Source organism: Echinops telfairi, unplaced genomic scaffold (assembly GCF_000313985.2).
Source record: "Echinops telfairi isolate 266 unplaced genomic scaffold, ASM31398v2 ScPeMD7_18;HRSCAF=68, whole genome shotgun sequence".
Classification (NCBI taxonomy): Eukaryota; Metazoa; Chordata; class Mammalia; order Afrosoricida; family Tenrecidae; genus Echinops; species Echinops telfairi.
Genome location: NW_022103915.1, coordinates 93,967,030 through 93,977,832, shown reverse-complemented (window position 1 = coordinate 93,977,832; position 10,803 = coordinate 93,967,030). Strand labels below are relative to the sequence as shown.

The 10,803-nt window shown below is 39.5% G+C and overlaps 1 pseudogene; it reads right to left on the bottom strand.

Annotated features, from left to right (window-relative positions):
* Positions 1-5,810: 5,810 nt before the first annotated feature.
* Positions 5,811-5,936, bottom strand: LOC115868884 (annotated as a pseudogene).
* Positions 5,937-10,803: the final 4,867 nt, after the last annotated feature.

Below are 10,803 nucleotides of genomic sequence, written 5' to 3'. Positions count from 1 at the left end.
CTTGAAATATCCACAGCATCTGAGTTCATCTTGCAGAAGAAACGGTTGCCAAGCAAGTACCACAGTCTGCTTTCTCACTGCCCGTGCTGCTCCTGCTCCTTAAGGAGATGGTTCCAGTCGGCCCAGTTTAACATGTCCAGCTGTCTGAGCAGTTTGTCATGTGACGGCTTTCATGTCCCTGTGTGTCCTCTCGCTTTCCGATGGGCGTTCTCTCAGAATGTGATGCACAGAACCAAATGTGACCATTGCTCTCTGCAAACCATACTGCTATTTCTATGAAATAAGATTACACTGGTCTTGGTCTGAATTCAGATTATTTAAAACATGAAGTTGTATTGCACAGTTGACACATGAAGTTTGCAGTCTAATGAAAGGGCCAAGTACATTCCATAGGACCAAGACACACCTCTACCTGTGTTCCCATATCACCAACGGGATGCAGACTCCTGCCTGCCTTAGCGTCTTCACCTACAGATGTTGTTGGGTGGGTGGGTGGTTTCGCTACAAGATCTACTCTAGCTAAAAGATTCCCTGTTTCTCTGGAAATTCTCTTTCACATATTGGCCATTGATATACTCTCCAAGAATAGCAAATTGTTGGTCAAGCAGGGAGAGGGTGTAAAGGATTGATACTCAGCAGAAAAATCAAAATAAGAAAGGGTAAAATCTCACTTTAAGAGGTGGTTAACTTACACTGATGTTCTCATATGAAGAGAGTTGTAAACATTTTAGAGTTGACGCTCCCAAGAGTGAAGTTCTTTCTGTAGTACCTGTGGCATGGTCTCAGGTTATGCCAATTCTTCAAAAACAAATGGATTAATATCAAGGACTTTGTCCCTAAATCAGATGCAATTAGCTCAACTAGAGATCACCAGAATCGTATCTTTTCAGATCTCTTTTTTTTTCTAATCATTTTATTAGAGGCTCATACAACTCTTATCATAATCCATACATACATCATTTGTGTAAAGCACATTTGTACATTCATTGCCCTCATCATTCTCAAAACATTTCCTCTCCACCTAAGCCCCCGGCATTAGGTCCTCATTTTTCCCCCTCCCTCCCCGCTCCCCCTTCCCTCGTTAACCCTTGATAATTTATAAATTATTAGTTTGTCATATCCTGCCCTGTCCGACGACCCACTTTTCTGTTGTCCGTCCCCCAGGGAGGAGGTCACATATAGTTCCTTGTAATCGGTTCCCTCTTTCCAACCCACTCTCTCTCTACCCTCCCAGTATCACCACTCACACCACTGGTCCTGTAGGGATCATCCACCCTGGGTTCCCTGTATTTCCAGTTCCTATCTGTACCAGTGTGCATCCTCTGGTCTAGCCAGACTTGCAAGGCAGAATTCGTATTATGATAGTGGGAGCGGGGAGGAAACATTTAGGAACTAGAGGAAAGTTGTGTTTTTCATCATTGCTACATCGCACCCTGACTGGTTCGTTGCCTCCCCAAGACCCCTCTGCAAGGGGATCTCCAGTGGCCTACTAATGGACTTTGGGTCTCCACTCCATACTCCCCACATCATTCACTATGGTAAGATTTTTGTTCTGATGATGCCTTATACCTGTTCCCTTCGACACCTTGTGATTGCATAGGCTGGTGTGCTTCTTCCATGTGGGCTTTGTTGCTTCTGAGCTTGATGGCCTTTTGATTACCTTCAAGCTTTTAAGACCCCAGACAATATACTTTTTGATAGCCAGGCACCATCAGCTTTCTTTGCCACATTTGCCTATGCACCCATTTGTCTTCAGTGATCCCTTCGACATCTTGTGATCACACAGGCTGATATGTTCTTCCATGTGGGCTTTGTTGCTTCTGAGCTAGGTGAACTGCATTTTGAAAAATAGAGAATTAGCAACCTATTCACCAGATCGTGAGATAACATGGAGATTTCCCAAATGACCATGATGCCTTTTACCCTGACAGGTGTTGCTTGTTTCTTTTTTTAACTTTGAATGGGGAATGTGGTGAAAGTTTATAGAGCAGATTAGTTTTCATTCAACAACTCACATAATTTTTTATCCATCTCACTATGTAACATCAATTACCCACACTCTCTCTCTCTGTTTCCTACTTTCATTCTTTTTCTTTCCTAACCTTTCCTTGGGTAAATGCTGCCATTTTATTTTAAGTGGTTGATTAGGGTGTGCATACCTCACTAGTGTTATATCCTTTATAAAACCCTCCATCATTTGGTTGAAAATAGACCCATTGAGGTCTGACCTCTGGGGTGACTGAGGGCCATAGTCTTGGTGGCTCCCTCTATCTCTGGTCAAGCAGCACTCTTGGTCTTTTGTGATGACTTTGAATGACAGCAGGTTTCACCTGCTTCTCTTGCCCTAGGCAGAATCTTCTAATGTGATTCCTTTTAGAGCAGGTGGTAATGGTAGCTGGGTACTATCAAGTTCTGGTCTCAGGATCAAGTAAACTAATGTTCTAGTTGCCCATTACTCCATTGGAAAAATGGTTTCCATGTGTCTCTGATTTTCTTTAGTCTTCTTTCCTCTAGACAGGGAGAGACCTAGAGTTTGCACCTTAGATGTCTCCTCCTGGCCTTTGACGATCCCAGTAGCTACTCACCTAAGTAGAAAGTAGAACACTGTCTTTGAGAACTATAGTATGCCAATTGGCCTTGGTGTCTCCCTTGATTATAATTCTGAGTCTCTAGGCCCAATGATTCATTTCCTTAAGGTGTTGGTTATGTGTAACAAATTTTCATAACTTTATCCCCTTGTATTTATATTTTTAACAACGGTATATCATCATGTGCTGATATGATCTCTCAAGTCTATATATATTCATGGGCATGCTCTCACTCTCCCTCCCACAACCACTTAGCCTGTGTGCCTATCCATGCATCTACTCATAGATCACCATGATGGTAGAATCTGCAGTGGAACCGTATTTACCTCTGTTGCCTTTAATGCTTTCTTGCACAATTCCCAGTTCCTTCCTCTGCCTCAATTTTTTTTTTTTGCCGGCCTCCCTTGTATTGTATACCACCTTTCTTTTCATTATTTCTATTGAAAGAATTGACCCACATAGGATAGGATATTGCTAAGATTCTCTCTTCTCAGGCATGGAGTGAATCTTACGAATTTTCAGGGAAAATCCCATCATTCCTCATAATCTGGAAAGTGCCCACCTTATTTCTGAAAGCCTCAGAAGGGAAATCTTCTGAAGGAATTATCCCGAGTCCAAAGGGCCCACGGGATTCCTGAATCATACATATGCATTTGTCAGTCTCACTAATCACCTAAAACATAATAACTACTCAATAGGAGCTTCTACCACCATTATGTTGCCTCAATCTCTTCCATCATTAAAGAGGTGGGTAATCAGGGTTCTTTTCCCCCTTCAAAGGAAATCTATGTTTAATTATGAAATCATGTAAATAAAACTTAAAATATATAAAAGATAGCAAATGAAAACTAAATCAAAATCATATTAGTTCCCTACTAATAGGAGGACAGCCTGACGAGGCAAGTAAACTGTAGTAGAGAAGTCCTCATGTTTGAAGACATAGGTGGTTACAGATGGGAACAGAAAACACAATTAATTAAGACACTTTTTATCTGAGTGCTCTTGAGTAAATCAAGAATAAATGTTCATGTTGCCAAAGCCAATAGTAAATTTTATGATACAAGTAAGCTATTGCTGATATCTCAGTGGTATTTGTCATCATTAACAACATGTATATTCTTAAAACACTTCCCTCTGACCTCCTTCTTTGCTGGCTCTTCCTCCTAATTGGCCCTCATCACCTGTAGATTCATATGCTGACTCTCATTTGTTTACTACTCTGTCACATTATTTTGAATATCATCCATAAGCCAGGCTTTTAACATCTAGCCCCCATGTGACATTTCCATGTAAATATATAATAGGCATATCAAAGAACTATCCCCCAAAATAAAGATGCCATTCATTCTGGCTCTTAGCTCAGTCTTTCCCACCTCAATAAATAACATGGCTACTACCACCCTGAGGAGCCTGGTGGGTGGTGTAAAGACTCAGACATCCATCGGGCTGTTAACCTCATAAGGTCAGCAGTTGGAAACCATCAGCAACTCCTAGGGAGAAAGACAACGCTTTCTATTCCCATGAAGAGTTAAGACCGGAAATTCATAGGGCCAGTTTCTGTCCTGTCCTACATAGTCTCTATGAGTTGGAATCGACTTGGTGGCAGTGAGTTCGGTTGTTGGCTTTGAACTACCAGCCCCAATGAACTTAAACTAAAATCTTCAGAATTTTCCTTAATTTCTACATTTTGTCCAACCTCAGAATCCAATTCTTTGTCTAGTCTTGATTCTGCCTCCAAAACGTACATCGAATGCAAACAATTCTAACTCCACCGTGAGCAGCGCAGTTCAAGCCACCACCGTCTCTGCCTTAGACTAGCACGGGCGTCTATGCAGCCACCGTCACTGTTCACTTTCTCCCATCCTCGCCTCCTGTACACCGTTCCCCACACAACAGCCATGATACAGCTTGCTATATTAACATATATCACCACTCCCCTGTTTCAAACCTTCCAAGGGCTTCCTATTAAAAACTCCAAATACAGTGAACCCTCACCACTTCGCGCTTCGACTTCCGCGGCTTCACGCTATCGCGGTTTTTGCGTAACAGCGCATGCTCTGTCATTACTGCCACTGATTGGCTCATACTGTACACACTTGATGCCATAAATAATATAATAAATAATAAATGATAATTGTAACGTCCAAAATGTTTTACTGTATTTTCCCTTATTCGTTTAATAAATTGGGTAATACGAGTGTAATGGTGACTAAAGGGTATTTTTTCATGTCCTCTATGCTCTAACTACGAAAATATTTGATTTACAAATAAGGAATCCTACTTCGCGGAATTTCATTTATCACGGTAGGGTCTAGAACCGATTAACCGCGATAAACGAGGGTTCACTGTAACTTGCCCCAATTTATGAAACTAACACAATCAGTCTCTACCTATTTTCTCATGCCAACTTCTTTCATGTTCTTTACTCAATAATCCAGTCACAGTGAGGTTTTCTGTTTTGTTTGTTTTTTCTTCTACTCAGTCATTTATGACACATTCCAGCCTTAAAGCTGTTCACAATTACTTCTGCCTGGAATTATCGCCTCCCCATCATTTCTATCTGGTGCCTTCACCTCTCAGCTAAAATGCCATCTCCTCAAAGAGGCATTCTCAGGAAACAATGCAAACATCATAAGAAAAAAACTTGTGTCCATCTTGAACTTAACTCTATAGATCATGGTCAGCTTGCAGTGACCACTCAGCAAATGATGAGTGAATTAATGAGCTTTATTTGTTTAATCTAAAATGAAGAAGTGGGGTTGGTAACAGCTAAGCTCTCTCTAGTACGAGCATACTAAGTATATGGGTTGGTCATCAGTAATTCAGACATTTATAGTCTATTCCAATCTGTTTCCCCATATGAAAATAATTTCTTTACTAACAATGACAGCTGTTAATAACCAATGCTCTTGGGGGAATTTGGGGAGCAAACAAGGAATCTTGGAAGGGGAGCAAGCCCTGGAACTGATCATGATTATGTTTATTAAACTCTTTTTAAAGCAATTAAACCATGGAGGTGTATGATTTTTGAATACTATATCAAGAAAAACAGTAAAAGAAATGTTCCTGTAATCTAAAAAATGTAGCAATGTCATTGAACAACATGTATAAAAATTGTTTAATGTGAACCTAATTTCCTATGTAAACTCTCACCAAAACACAATTAAATATATATATATGTATGTATGTATATATGTGTGTGTGTGTGTGTGTGTGTGTATAAACTGTGCAACAGTGCCTGAAGCCCATGGGGTGAAGCCAGGCAATGGCTCGGGGTTAAGTTTGCTTTGGCACGGGACACTGTGAGAGGCCCACAGGATTGGACCTACCACAAATCCAAACCCATGCACAAAATACGTGTGTTAGACAGGGTTCTCTAGAGAGATAAAACCAAATTCTTGATAATATAATTTATTTATTTATAAAGGTAATTAATATATAACAAGAAATGAAATGTTAAATCATAAAGATAATTAGATATATAACGAGAAATGAAATGTTAAATCATATACAGATAAATATACAATCTTAAATCATATACAGATAACTATACAATCATATACAGATAAATATACAAGAAATAAACAGTTAAATTAGAAGCACTATAAACGGCTTAGTGCAACTCACGGCCGTGAGAGAAGGTTGAGAGACTAGCAGTCCTTCCAGTCTCTATCTGATGCCAGATCTTCCTCTATTTGTAGAGAGAGCTAGGTTATGTCAGCACAGCAGCCAATCACAAGGCAGGTCACCAATTGCCAGTTCCCAGCTCCAGAGAAGTCTTAAAGGGACCTCAACTTACAGCAACACAGTCCACAGGCTAGGCGTCCCACAGGCTCTGTAGCCTTTAAATTAAAGCACAGAACAAGCAAGGCAGCCGCACACTGGTCCGATGATCACAGAGCGAGAGACAAGAAAGGCAAGGCTCACCAAGCCATCCATCTCTCCGCCCCTCAGTCAATCCCACCTGCATTTATCAGCCAGGCTGGCACAATAAACTGTCTCAATACGTAATCAACATCCTTGAATATCACAATGGCATGTGGTTTTGATATATTAGTAAAAGCTATTTCTATTAGTCACAAGTATCAACAAAGTCTCTTCAGAGATATATTGACATACATATGCTGTTCGTGTTTTATTTATCTTACCATAGCAACATATCTCATGCAAATGTAAACAGGGATGAGACAAGAATACATATCATTTTAAAAAGTATCACTATATAAGGGACCATAATCGTTTTTTTTAACAGAAGAGTTGGGTAAATGTTGTATAATTAAGATGAATAAATAATAAAAATATATATATGTGTCTCCCTTTTATTCTCTTCACATACTTAGTTCTTTTATTCTATTGTCTCTATATGACACATATCTACTTCAAGATGTTGTAATTTAGCCACATCTGATCTGAGGGGGTTGTGTGTGTGTTTGTTTTTTCACATCCCAGACTCTTTTTATAGCATCTATTGAAGGTACCCAAATCCACAAGTTGCACTCCAAGGGGAAAGATGTGGCTGAATGCTTCTGTAAAGATTAACATAAAAGCAAACCCAAACCTACTGCTAGGGAGTGGGTCCCAGCTCGTGGGTGTTTCTGAGACTGCAGCTCTTTAGAGGAACAGAAAGCCTCCTCTCATTCCCTTAGATTGACCGGAGGGATTAACTACTGACCTTGCAGCTGACAGCCCAACATACAGCCCATGACAGCACCAGGGTTCTTCTGTAAAACTTACAATGTTGGGGAGTTCTGCTCTGTTATGTGGGGTCTCTATGAATCTGAAACCACCTGCTGCATTAGGTTTGAACTTTGGGTTTGAATCCTCTTTTATAATTATCATAGATTTCTGCATGAGAATCTTGAGCTGTTTGAGAAGCCAAAGTGAAATATTGGAATGAAATGTGAAAAGAACTAGAATTAGAAAAACAAAAAGGAAGAACACCCTCGGCATATCTTAAACTGAAAAAAGAAAGAAAGAAAGAGAGAAAAAATTCAAGCTTCGAGTTGCAATATTGAAAAATTCTATGGATAAAATATTGAAAGATGTAGAAAAGAAGTATTCTTTCGAAATAAAGGGGAAAGAATACACAGAGTACCAAAAAGAACTAGTGGATGTTCAACCATTTCAGCAGGTAGCATATGAACAAGAACCAAGGGTACTCAAAGAAGTTCAAGCTGAACTGAAAGCATAAACCAAGGCTCTACGCATTGATAGAATAACAAATGAAATGTTTCAACAAGCTAATGAAGCAGTGGAAGCACTCATGTATCTATAAAGAAATTTGGCTAACTGACTGGAAAAGATCCACATTGGAATGGATCCCCATTCCAATGAAAGGTGACCCCAAAGAATGCTCAAATTATAGAACAATATTATTGCTATCACACTGAAGTAAAATTGTTCTGACGATCATCCAACAATGGTTGAACCAGTGCATTGACAGAGAACTGTCACAAGTTCAGGCCAGATGCAGCAGAAGGCATGGAACAAGGGGTATTATTGCTGATGTCAGAAGTATCTGTGATGAAAGCAGAGAATACCAGAAAGATGTCGACTGGGTTTCATTGACTATGCCAAGGCGTTCAACTGTGTGGATCATAACAAACTATGAATAGCCTGAAGAAGAATGGGATTCCACAGCACTTAATTGTGATCATGTGGAACCTGTACGTGGATCAAGAGGCAGTTCTGGGAACAGAAGCCGGGAATACTGCACAGTTTAACGACAGGAAAGGTGTGTGTCAGGATTGTATCCTCTCACCATACTTATTCACTCTGTATGCTGAATGGGTAGTTAGAGAAGCTTGATATGCCAAACAGAACATGGCATCGGGATTGGAGGAAGGCTTACTAACAACCCGTGCCATGCGGAAGACTCGAGGTAACTTGCTGAAAGTGGAGGACTGGAATAGTGTGCTGATGAAGATCAAAGATTGCAAACTTCAGTATGCATTCCAACTCGGTGTAAAGAGAACCAAAATCCTCTTCAGGTAAAGGAAACAAAAATCCTCACAACTGGACCAACAGGGACCATCGTGATAAATGGGGAAAAGATTGAAGTTGTCTCTAAGGAGGCAAAGAAGTAGAGACTTCGTCTCACATACTTTGGACATGTTTTCGGGAGAGACCTATCCCTGGAGAAGGATACCATGCTTGGTAAAGCAGAGGGGCGGGAAACTTGAGGGAGGCCCTGGATGAGACGGACTGACCCAGTGGTGCAGCAATGGGCTGAGGCACAGGCACGATTATGAGGGTGCCGCAGGACTGGGCAGCTTTCCCTTCTGTTGTGCACAGTGTCCTTGTGAGTTGGATCTGACTTGATGGCACCTAACAACAACAGGAATTCCTTGAAAACTAATGAGGAATGTATGTAGCCCATACTCTCCTGGTTCTCAAAACACTTATAACAAGCAAGGGCATCGTCACAATCCCAGCTATCAATAAACAATAGCCTTTATTATACTCAATTGATTTCGGTGGCTAAAGTTATCCATTTTTAACTATACTTTAAACTGCTTCATTTGCCAGTCTCGACTTGTAGATCTGTAAAAGAAATAATTGTGTTTTTAATCTCCTTGGCTGCTTCATTGTCTTACACAATTGAATTGAATTGTGTACCTGAGTTGAATTCAACAGAGTTGAATATGTACCTGAAGAATTATTTAAAAGATAAATGACCCTTTTGATTTTCTTAAAACACATTTTCATCTGATCTTTCAAGTTAAAGTTATTGTAATTTTATCTATAAACATATAAATATCAGTGATTGCTTTGTATAAGTCACTGCATTAAATTGTGGCTAAAATTACAGACGTGTTCTTCACAACTTTGAATGTTTCAGTATAAAGATTCCTCTCTCTTTGGTCACATTACACAAGGTCATTTCTGCAACATTATCATAGGTGACAAGTTATCAAACATGCAGAGCCTGTGGCTTTATCCTCTGTTGACTTTCATGCTAGTTGTAAAAAAGCAAGTCTTACCCAAATATTCTCTGGGCCTACATAGAGATGACATGAACACCTTGTCATTATCACTTGATATCTGATTGTTAGGGGAAACTAAACAAGCAAACCACCCTTCCTTCTTTGCGGAAAATAACATTTTTAAACCACGTTCCATTTATCTACATCAATAGTTGTAGAGGTAAGCATCTTACAGCACCACCCACACAGTTATTTGTTGATCCATTCCTGTGGTCTATCAATCTTTTTTCAATTCTGAGTTCCCGGCTAGAGTGGTGCAGCAGTGTGTATTGCATCTCTATGATAATTTAATTTATCTGCCGTGTACTAGGATCTAGATTGTTCCTCTTAGCAGCCAAGGCTGACTGCAAGCTGCACAGGGGCCTAGATTGTTGTCAGCAATCATTACTGGCTAAACAGAGCTTTGAAACACTATGATATCCTGCAACATGCCCACCAATGAGGGTTAGAGCATGTTATGAGATGCACGTAAAGGTGCTTTAATGTAGGCATACATTTCTTTGTCAAAGCCAGTTTATAATTGGTTCATCAACAAACCTCTCAGCTGTTTTCGTATCTCTTTATAAATATGTATGTTATTATATGCTCTGAGAATGTTTCCTTAGCAGGTTTAAATATACTAATAATCTGAAAATGAAATAAAAGACTGGGCTAATTATAAGATTTACAAATGGAAAGAAGAAAAAAAATCTACTAATTCTGCTAATATAGGTTCTGTTTTTTGTACTTACATGAAAATGAATTAAATTTTAGAAATAGAACACAATAAACAAATGATTTCTTTACACGCACACATTGAAGTATCATATTTAGGCAGAAAGACTATGTGCACACACACCATTTCAGCAAATGTTGTTGGGTCATGGATGATGACATATGATGCTGGACAAAAATCCTTGTCTTTAAAAGCCCTCCTTAATCATGGGCTAGTTTCTTAAACACTCAATTTTGTGAAATAGGAGCCATGAGAATATGATAAGAATCTATGAGGATATGATAGGAATCTTAACATAATAAAACTTTTCATTTCTTTATTATTATTTTTTATAACTCACCTTATGGGAAACTCATTATCCACAAGCATTGAACATGGCTAAGTTAGTAAATATAGGTCATTTGGAAATTTCCTTATCAGTGGAAATTTATTTTCAAGTACCTTTTAAAACAGCAGTTCTCAACCTGTGGGTCGCAACCCCTTTGGGGGTCGAATGACCCTTTCACAGGGGTCA